Source organism: Salvelinus alpinus, chromosome 4 (assembly GCF_045679555.1).
Source record: "Salvelinus alpinus chromosome 4, SLU_Salpinus.1, whole genome shotgun sequence".
NCBI classification, from domain to species: Eukaryota; Metazoa; Chordata; class Actinopteri; order Salmoniformes; family Salmonidae; genus Salvelinus; species Salvelinus alpinus.
This window is the reverse complement of record NC_092089.1, coordinates 96,546,661-96,557,726: the sequence shown is the minus strand read 5'-3', so window position 1 is coordinate 96,557,726 and position 11,066 is coordinate 96,546,661. Positions and strand designations below refer to the sequence as shown.

At 39.1% G+C, this 11,066-nt stretch overlaps 1 long non-coding RNA gene across 1 annotated transcript; it reads left to right on the top strand.

The window, feature by feature from the left end:
- The first annotated feature begins 773 nt into the window (after positions 1 to 773).
- LOC139574727 (uncharacterized) lies at positions 774 to 6,730 on the top strand. The gene is made up of 2 exons (XR_011674822.1): positions 774 to 1,499; positions 2,507 to 6,730. It is a non-coding gene; the product is annotated as an uncharacterized lncRNA (long non-coding RNA).
- The last annotated feature ends 4,336 nt before the right edge of the window (positions 6,731 to 11,066 follow it).

Below are 11,066 nucleotides of genomic sequence, written 5' to 3'. Positions count from 1 at the left end.
CGCTGCAGCTAGCTACTGGAACGAGCTGCAATAAACACTCAAACTGGACAGTTTTATCTCAATCTTTTCATTCAAAGACTCAATCATGGACACTCTTACTGGCAGTTGTGGCTGCTTTGCGTGATGTATTGTTGTCTCTACATTCTTGCCCTTTGTGCTGTTGTCTGTGCCCAAAGATGTTTGTACCATGTTTTGTGCTGCTACCATGTTAAGTTGCTACCATGTTGTTGTCATGTTGTGTTGCTACCATACTGTGTTGTCATGTGTTGCTGCCTGCTATGTTGTTGTCTTAGGTCTCTATGTAGTGTTGTCTCTCTTGTCGTGATGTGTGTTTTGTCCTATATTTATATTTTATTTATTTTTAATCCCAGCTCCCGTTCCCGCAGGAGGCCTTTTGCCTTTTGGTAGGCCGTCATTGTAAATAAGAATTTGTTCTTAACTGACATGCCCAGTTAAATAAAGTTTAAATAAAATAAAATAATATGTATTGCAGATTGACGCAAATTACATTTCAGTCAGTCAACAGTCTCAACCAAGTTCTGCTTACACTTATTTCATCTTGGGAAGATGTTGGTTAGGCTACATTGCTTATTACCTTTTCAAAAACATGAAAGGTTGGATACAACGTATATAGCATTAGACACGTAATACTTTTTTGTTGTTTAGACTTTTACAATAGAGAGACAACTTTTGTGTTGCCACACGATGGCGCCCACGGCCAAAGCCATTCGGTGAAGCGGAAGCTGTCATTTGCAAAAAGGAAACGTGAGAGATTTGATCTCTCTTCCGGATAATAGTTTTTTTAACGTGTTTTGTAGGATATAATCAAAGAGTTTCTAAACCCAGACGCGTAACATCGCAAGCATACCAGACCTGGATTTGAGAAGTCAATGAGAGAAGTAAAAAGTTATTCCTTAGTTGTTAATTTTCTCGAAATCCAAAGGCATAACCTATATTCGAGCCAAGTAGTTGAACATGTTATTACTACAAACTCGTGAAAGTGACAAACTGACGCGTTTTCATTTTGCTCCCATTGGAAACGACAGGCTGTGGTCTATCTTGGGTTAGTTATAACCAATGATGTGTTTCTGCGCATGAGCATAGCTAGCCAACGTCGCCATGACATCGCCTACAAGTCTTCATACTGTACTGTCTTTGATATAATATGTATCTCTATATCTATTACTGGTACGTAACCATTATACCGTAGAATAAGAAGCTCACTTGCTACATTTTGACTACGTGAAATGTAACGTTACAGGCTGAGCAGAATAATACGGATTTATCGACTTTCATTCCTGTCAAAATGTCTAAACTACAGTTGCTGAACGTGTATGTTACTGAACGACTAACAGCGGCAGTTGCAGAGATATCCGTGGCGGTCGACAGAACAGTAGTAGAGTTATATGAAGAAATCTCCCGTTCTAAGGAGGAGAATAACCGTCTGCGAAGGCTGTTGGATTTGGTTTTCAACCCGGAGATAAAGTTACACAAAGCAGGTTTGTATTGACTAGCTACTGTATTTGCCAGAATAGATTCCTACACTCGCTTACAGCTGCATTGGGGGTCGGACCCCATTCATAGTCATAGATGCTAACTGATGCTGCAGCCCAATTGATGATAGTATCTTCTGGTCAGGGGACTTTTGTTAATAAGAGCCCGACTCTCGTTCTTAACATTAAAACGCATCGCTTGCGGTACGGTTTTGGAAACATAAGGAACGTATCCTTCATATCAACAATAAACTATTTCCAAAATGACTATACACCGTAGGATTGGGGTTAGTGTTCCCACGGCCATATCTCCATGTTTACAGCTCTTTGTTTTTTAAAGTTTTTTTTTTTACAGAAGACAGATGGAAGACATAGTCGGTCACCTGTGCAAATTAGCTATCTAGCGTGGGCCGAACACCTGTATGTATACATAACTGGGGAGGAAGTGTCGTTCGACAACTGGGGGCACACACAGCATATAGATCTGTGCAGTAAGTGTATAATTATTTATTTGAGAGATTATTTATTGCAGATCAGGGGCATTATCTTATGTTTCGAATGTAGGATCCAACTAACTTGGTCATTCGTTAGTGATGGGGGGAAGATTGTTTTATTATATATCGCATCGTTTTGAAAATTTAGCAATGTACATCTTTTTTTTGCTAGTTCACCAAAACTCCATATCCTTTTCTCCATTTTCTTTTTAAAAAGGGAGACAATTCGTTTTCAGCACATTTATTTCCATGACTGATCAAAACTTGTTTTCTCTCTCTTGTCCATCAGGAAGCCGGTCTGACCCCAGTGCAGCTGTATAGCAAGTGTAGGGTCGGAACCTATTCAGGCTACCTCTGTATTAGCTCAACTTAACTTGATATCAGTTTGATTCCTTTAATACAAGAATTGAGCTTCAATTGTAATATTGACTCTATAAAGATGTTCTAATCAATAACATGGAAGTGATCAAATAGCGTTTTTTACATTGAATTCTAAGTAACTTTACACTTCTCCATCAGATGCCCAGCAGCTCACTCTCCCCATATCTGAAGAGGAGGTTCCCCCGGAACAGCAGCACTGTGAGCAGGAGTGGAGCCCCAGTCTGATTCAGGAGGACCCAGTGCCCACACAGATTAAAGAGGAACAGGAGGAACTACAGACCAGTCAAGAGGAAGAGCAGCTTCTAGGGCTCTTTGATACCAAAGACTCCATATTCACTTCTCCCTGTGTGGAAAGTGACTGTGATCAGGAGAACCCATCTCAGCCCTCACATCTTTACCAAACCCAAACTGTGGAGGACAGAGAGAGGGGTTCTCTACTCACCAACACATCTATAGAGATCAAAATAGAACCTGATGGAGAGGATTACAGAGTATCAGAACCAGCCAGTGACACTCAGCACCTCTCTGCAGTAAATCCAGACTGTTCTGCAGCTCAGAGTGAAAACATGGAAAGTGATGATGAGGTGGAGAGTGGAGGACTACAATCAGGGTCTAAGACACTCGAATCAAAGAGAAAACCGATTGAGAATGGAGAAAGCTCTCATACCAGTGCTGGAGGCAGGACGGCCACAATGTTGCCCCGTTTGACATCTTCTAGTCAAACGTATGCTGCTCCTTATTGTTGCAAGGTGTGTGAAATATTTTTTTAATTTGAGAAAAACACACACAGAGCATAAAGAATGCCAGTGTGGTGTATGTGGAAAAAACATATATATTCTACAGAAAGTATGACAGGTCACCTACAAACTCATACTGAAGAAAACATTTCTTGTCATGATTGTGGCAAATGTTTCTCTTAAGAATAGTGATCACACAATACATAGGAGTCACACAGCAGACAAACCATATTGGTGCAATCAATGTAGGACATACTACACACAGAACATACACCTTAACCTGTTAACGCCTGGTGGGCCTCATTCATCAGTGTGTACGCACAAAACATTCTCTAAACCTAGCATGTCACCGTGTCTCTAAACACCTGGGGCCTCATTCATCAGTGTGTACGCACAAAACATTCTCTAAACCTAGCATGTCACCGTGTCTCTAAACACCTGGGGCCTCATTCATCAGTGTGTACGCACAAAACATTCTCTAAACCTAGCATGTCACGGTGTCTCTAAACACCTGGGGCCTCATTCATCAGTGTGTGGGCACAAAACATTCTCTAAACCTAGCATGTCACCGTGTCTCTAAACACCTGGGGCCTCATTCATCAGTGTGTACGCACAAAACATTCTCTAAACCTAGCATGTCACCGTGTCTCTAAACACCTGGGGCCTCATTCATCAGTTTTGAACTTGATAGGAAAGTGTGCGTATCTCCCCCCATGCATATACACAACCCCTAGTGGTTGATCAACTGTATTGCAAGCAAATCTTATTTTGGTGGAAATGGTTTGATGGAAATTATAATAATGGCTAATAAAAAGACAATGTAATCCTAATGATAAAACTGATGCATTTGCCGTTGGTATATCATATATTAATTTTACTTTTACTATTTAAAGTCCTAAATCATAATCACATTACAGGACATGTCTCTATTATATAGGACTAAATCATAATCATATTACAGGACATGTCTCTATTATATAGGACTAAATCAGAATCATATTACAGGACATGTCTCTATTATATAGGACTAAATCAGAATCACATTACAGGACATGTCTCTATTATTATATAGGACTAAATCATAATCACATTACAGGACATGTCTCTATTATTATATAGGACTAAATCAGAATCACATTACAGGACATGTCTATTATTATATAGGACTAAATCATAATCACATTACAGGACATGTCTTATTATTATATAGGACTAAATCATAATCACATTACAGGACAAAATCATAATCACATTACAGGACATGTCTCTATTATTATATAGGACTAAATCAGAATCACATTACAGGACATGTCTATTATTATATAGGACTCAATCATAATCACATTACAGGACATGTCTTATTATTATATAGGACTAAATCATAATCACATTACAGGACATGTCTCTATTATTATATAGGACTAAATCATAATCACATTACAGGACATGTCTATTATTATATAGGACTAAATCATAATCACATTACAGGACATGTCTTATTATTATATAGGACTAAATCATAATCACATTACAGGACATGTCTATTATTATATAGGACTAAATCATAATCACATTACAGGACATGTATATTATTATATAGGACTAAATCATAATCACATTACAGGACATGTCTATTATTATATAGGACTAAATCATAATCACATTGCAGGACATGTTTCTATTATTATATAGGACTAAATCATAATCACATTACAGGACATGTCTATTATTATATAGGACTAAATCATAATCACATTACAGGACATGTCTATTATTATATAGGACTAAATCATAATCACATTGCAGGACATGTCTTATTATATAGGACTAAATCATAATCACATTACAGGACATGTCTATTATTATATAGGACTAAATCATAATCACATTACAGGACATGTCTATTATTATATAGGACTAAATCATAATCACATTACAGGACAAAATCATAATCACATTACAGGACATGTCTCTATTATTATATAGGACTAAATCAGAATCACATTACAGGACATGTCTATTATTATATAGGACTCAATCATAATCACATTACAGGACATGTCTTATTATTATATAGGACTAAATCATAATCACATTACAGGACATGTCTCTATTATTATATAGGACTAAATCATAATCACATTACAGGACATGTCTATTATTATATAGGACTAAATCATAATCACATTACAGGACATGTCTTATTATTATATAGGACTAAATCATAATCACATTACAGGACATGTCTATTATTATATAGGACTAAATCATAATCACATTACAGGACATGTATATTATTATATAGGACTAAATCATAATCACATTACAGGACATGTCTATTATTATATAGGACTAAATCATAATCACATTGCAGGACATGTTTCTATTATTATATAGGACTAAATCATAATCACATTACAGGACATGTCTATTATTATATAGGACTAAATCATAATCACATTACAGGACATGTCTATTATTATATAGGACTAAATCATAATCACATTGCAGGACATGTCTTATTATATAGGACTAAATCATAATCACATTACAGGACATGTCTATTATTATATAGGACTAAATCATAATCACATTACAGGACATGTCTATTATTATATAGGACTAAATCATAATCACATTACAGGACATGTCTATTATTATATAGGACTAAATCATAATCATATTACAAGACATGTCTATTATTATATAGGACTAAATCATAATCACATTGGAGGACATGTCTCTCCTTTTCTGACATGACTAGTTTATTCCTGCTACACAACAGGGGTGCACTGGTCTCACTGCACCACCCTCTGTAGAGCTTTGCGGTCGAGGGCGGTGCTGTTGCCATCCCAAGCAGTGATTCAGTCAGTCAAGATGCTCTTGATGGTGCAGCTGTAGACCTTTTTGAGGAGCCGAGGTTCCATGCAAAATCTTTTCAACGTCCTGAGGGGGAACAGACGCTGTCGTGCCCTCTTCACGGGTGTGGTTGTGTGTGGACCAGAGTTTGTAATTGGAGTTGAGCTGTTGGAAATTCCACTCATCGCTTACGGATCAGTCTTTGCTCACCGCTCCGGCTCTCAACTTCCTTTCCCTCTAAATATCGCTCAGCGCTCACAGGGGAAAAAATACTGCCTTTCCAAATTCACGAATACTCTCTGTCAGAAATGTGACGTAAGACTGTGTTTCACATGTGACGTTCATGTGACGTAAGACTGTGTTTCACTTTTGAGAGGAATTGCTACAAGTTGTACCACATGCCTTAGTGCAACATGTTTACAATGCAGACATAATCACACACTGACAAGATGAACAACTTGTTCAATATATATATGATGCTTCTTTTAGAACTTGGATTTCAGAAGTGATGAGTCAGGCTTCATGATGAACGTTTATATTTCAATGGTTTTATGACATTGTATTGCTGTTGTATTTAAACGCAATGTTACACATTGATACACACACACACTCTCTTCTGTCTTTATCAGAGTCTAATATGTTATGAATTATTATTGAGATTTTGTGTATTTATGAAGATTTTTGCCATTTCTTTTGCAATTCAGGACTTAACTCAGGGTTATACTTGGTTCACATTGAAATAAAGCTGTAAGATTTGATAAACTGAGTGGTTTCTGTGTTTTGTATTTAAAAGAGACATACAGTGGGGAGAACAAGTATTTGATACACTGCCGATTTTGCAGGTTTTCCTACTTACAAAGCATGTAGAGGTCTGTAATTTTTATCATAGGTACACTTCAACTGTGAGAGACGGAATCTAAAACAAAAATCCAGAAAATCACATTGTATGATTTTTAAGTAATTCATTTGCATTTTATTGCATGACATAAGTATTTGATCACCTACCAACCAGTAAGAATTCCGGCTCTCACAGACCTGTTAGTTTTTCTTTAAGAAGCCCTCCTGTTCTCCACTCATTACCTGTATTAACTGCACCTGTTTGAACTCGTTACCTGTATAAAAGACACCTGTCCACACACTCAATCAAACAGACTCCAACCTCTCCACAATGGCCAAGACCAGAGAGCTGTGTAAGGACATCAGGGATAAAATTGTAGACCTGCACAAGGCTGGGATGGGCTACAGGACAATAGGCAAGCAGCTTGGTGAGAAGGCAACAACTGTTGGCGCAATTATTAGAAAATAGAAGAAAATAGAAGAAGTTCAAGATGATGGTCAATCACCCTCGGTCTGGGGCTCCATGCAAGATCTCACCTCGTGGGGCATCAATGATCATGAGGAAGGTGAGAGATCAGCCCAGAACTACACGGCAGGACCTGGTCAATGACCTGAAGAGAGCTGGGACCACAGTCTCAAAGAAAACCATTAGTAACACACTACGCCGTCATGGATTAAAATCCTGCAGCGCACACAAGGTCCCCCTGCTCAAGCAGGCGCATGTCCAGGCCCGTCTGAAGTTTGCCAATGACCATCTGGATGATCCAGAGGAGGAATGGGAGAAGGTCATGTGGTCTGATGATTCAAAAATAGAGCTTTTTGGTCTAAACTCCACTCGCCGTGTTTGGAGGAAGAAGAAGGATGAGTACAACCCCAAGAACACCATCCCAACCGTGAAGCATGGAGGTGGAAACATCATTCTTTGGGGATGCTTTTCTGCAAAGGGGACAGGACGACTGCACCGTATTGAGGGGAGGATGGATGGGGCCATGTATTGCGAGATCTTAGCCAACAACCTCCTTCCCTCAGTAAGAGCATTGATGATGGGTCGTGGCTGGGTCTTCCAGCATGACAACGACCCGAAACACACAGCCAGGGCAACTAAGGAGTGGCTCCGTAAGAAGTATCTCAAGGTCCTGGAGTGGCCTAGCCAGTCTCCAGACCTGAACCCAATAGAAAATCTTTGGAGGGAGCTGAAAGTCCGTATTGCCCAGCGACAGCCCCGAAACCTGAAGGATCTGGAGAAGGTCTGTATGGAGGAGTGGGCCAAAATCCCTGCTGCAGTGTGTGCAAACCTGGTCAAGAACTACAGGAAACGTATGATCTCTGTAATTGCAAACAAAGGATTCTGTACCAAATATTAAGTTCTGCTTTTCTGATGTATCAAATACTTATGTCATGCAATAAAATGCTAATTAATTACTTAAAAATCATACAATGTGATTTTTGGGATTTTTGTTTTAGATTCCGTCTCTCACAGTTGAAGTGTACCTATGATAAAAATTACAGACCTCTACATGCTTTGTAAGTAGGAAAATCGGCAAAATCGGCAGTGTATCAAATACTTGTTCTCCCCACTGTATGTTACAGTATATGTAATATGTTATTTGAGTCTCCTAATCACAGCTTCATTTTCATGCAAGGACAACTGGGTCTGGGTATCTAAGGGTTAAATGTCATATGAGAACTCATACAAGGGAGAAATAATTTAGGTGCAAAAATGTGGAAAATCAAATCAAACTTTTTGTCACATGCACCGAATACAACAAGTGTAGACTTTACTGTGAAATGCTTATTTACAAGTCCTTAACCAATCGTGCAGTTCAAGAAGAGTTATGAAGATATTTACCAAGTAGACAAAAGTAAAATGTAATGATAAAAAGTAACACAATAAGAATTACAATAACGAGGCTATATACAGGGGGCACCGGTACCGAGGCAGTGTGTGGGGGTACAGGTTAGTCTAGGTAATTTATCAATGATGAATTGGATTTCCCCCAGGAGGGGATCTGCAGCTCGCAGTCGTGTGCCAGAGGAGAAGTCTGCTGCTCTGCAGGATGTTTCAAGCATGGGGGCCAACAACGCAGAACAGGAGGTAATCCGTGTGCGGGAGATCTTCACCTCCTACTTCTTCGAAGAGGGTGCTGTTCCTGGCAACACCATAGACTACACTATGCACAACCAAAGACTATTTTAAGAGACATCCACATTGCAATAACAGTATTCTTCCATTTACTTAACTATGTCAACTACAGTTATTCAATTCACAGTTTCTCTCCCTTTGATTTCTACTTCTCAGGTGAGGGTGCTGTTTAGGTAAGGGTGATGTCTGTACAAAACCAAAACAGGCTATTTTAAATCACCATGTTGAAAAAGGTAGAACAATTAGACACCCTATAACCCACACCTACACACTCATGTATCAATCTGATTGATGTATTGTGTTGTGTAGTAAGCAGGCTCAGGTGTATAACTGGGGCTCCTTCCACCTTCAGAGAATACTCAAGAGGACCAACTATGGAGAATAGTAAGACACTTCATTATTGATATAACTATGCTATATTGTTTGTCCTCGTGTGTCTGTGCATGTTTTTCAGTATAAAGTACTCTGCAGCCACTTAGTGTGGACACCAGGTGAGGCCACACACACATATTCCTGTTGAACACTGTCTCTTTAACTACCTTATTTTCTCAATAACAGTCTCTCTCCTTCACTTCATCCCTCTCCCCCCTTCTCCCTAAATCCTCTAGGGTTATATCAGCTGTGTCGGTAAAACCCTCCAACATCTGAACTGGCTACATAGAGAGCACAGCATGATCAGAGGTGAGAGGTCACTTGGTCGGGTCAACAGGAAGTATTATTAAAGAGATGCTTGACATTGAAATACAGATAGAGATGCAGTAGTCGCAGAGTTAATGATCCAAGGTCAGTTTTAGATTTCACCTCCTGATGATTATGATGCCTGACAGTGTTAGAATAAAGACAAAACACAAGGCTTAAACATGCTCTCTCTTTCTCCATCTGTCTCTCGTCTGCAGGTATGTTTTGATGTGAGAGAGGATGCCAACCCCCAGTCCCGTCATCGCCACCTCACCCGCTCTAGTGGTTAGAGTGTTGGGTCAGTAACCGAAAGGTTGCTGGATCGAATCCCCGAGCTGACAAGGTAAAAATCTGTCGTTCTGCCCGAGCAAAGCAGTTAACCCACTGTTCCCTGGGCACCGAAGACGTGGATGTCTATTAAGGCAGCCCCCCGCACCTCTCTGATTTAGAGGGGTTGGGTTAAATGCGGAAGACACATTTCAGTTAAATGCATTCAGTTGTACAACTGACCAGGTGTCCCCCTTTCCCTTCCTAAGATAACCTTTGGGCTGACTGGGAGCCCAAGGCTGGTTAGGAGACACCACTAGAGACACTTATGTAATTGTGATGAACTGTTAGGTTCTAATTCTCAGAGTAAAAACTCAACAGACACTATAAAAGCTTAAACCGAGTTTATTCTTCCCAGAGGGTCAATACTACTGCATTAGACAAAGACATTGTTCACACAAGCACTGATATTTAACCATTTCTCCTAGGCTGAGTCTCCTACACATCTGAACAAACATTGTATCTTTACTGCAATGCCTGCCACGTATGATCGCTTTCCCTGCACTCAGCGCATTCCAAGCTTAATTACACACACTATATACCTTCTTCCTACAGATAACCATTAACTTCTGGTGTAGACCCTCTAAAACAAAGCACTCAATATTTCAATAGGATACCTGATAATTAACCCTATCCCAAGTTTAGGTGTTAGTACCCAGAATCCATCAGAACTAAGAGAATATTAGGATAGCGCTGTGATTCATTAATCATATGATGTCTTCCCTGCTTCTCTGTTCTTACCTCTTTCGCTTTCTGTCTTTTACACCTCTCGCCACCTCCTCTTTCTTCCTCTGTTTTTATAATTCACAACGGATGTGCATTGAAGTACAGATTGCACTGGTATTTATAATATTACAATTATAATGCATGTATTATGTATTTATAACACTTGGATAATGAACTTCTTTCATTAAAGCATTTCACATTCTCTACTGGTTGAAATGAAGTCTCTCATTTGATGAAATACTACACCTATCCCGTGTTTATCAGATCAATGCAGATAAAAGAAATTAGATATATTAAGATGAACCTGTTTTAGAGTATTTACATGATGCATAGGAAGTGTAGTGTGCTGTTTTCAAATTATATTTCTGTATATATTAATTACAAATCAGCC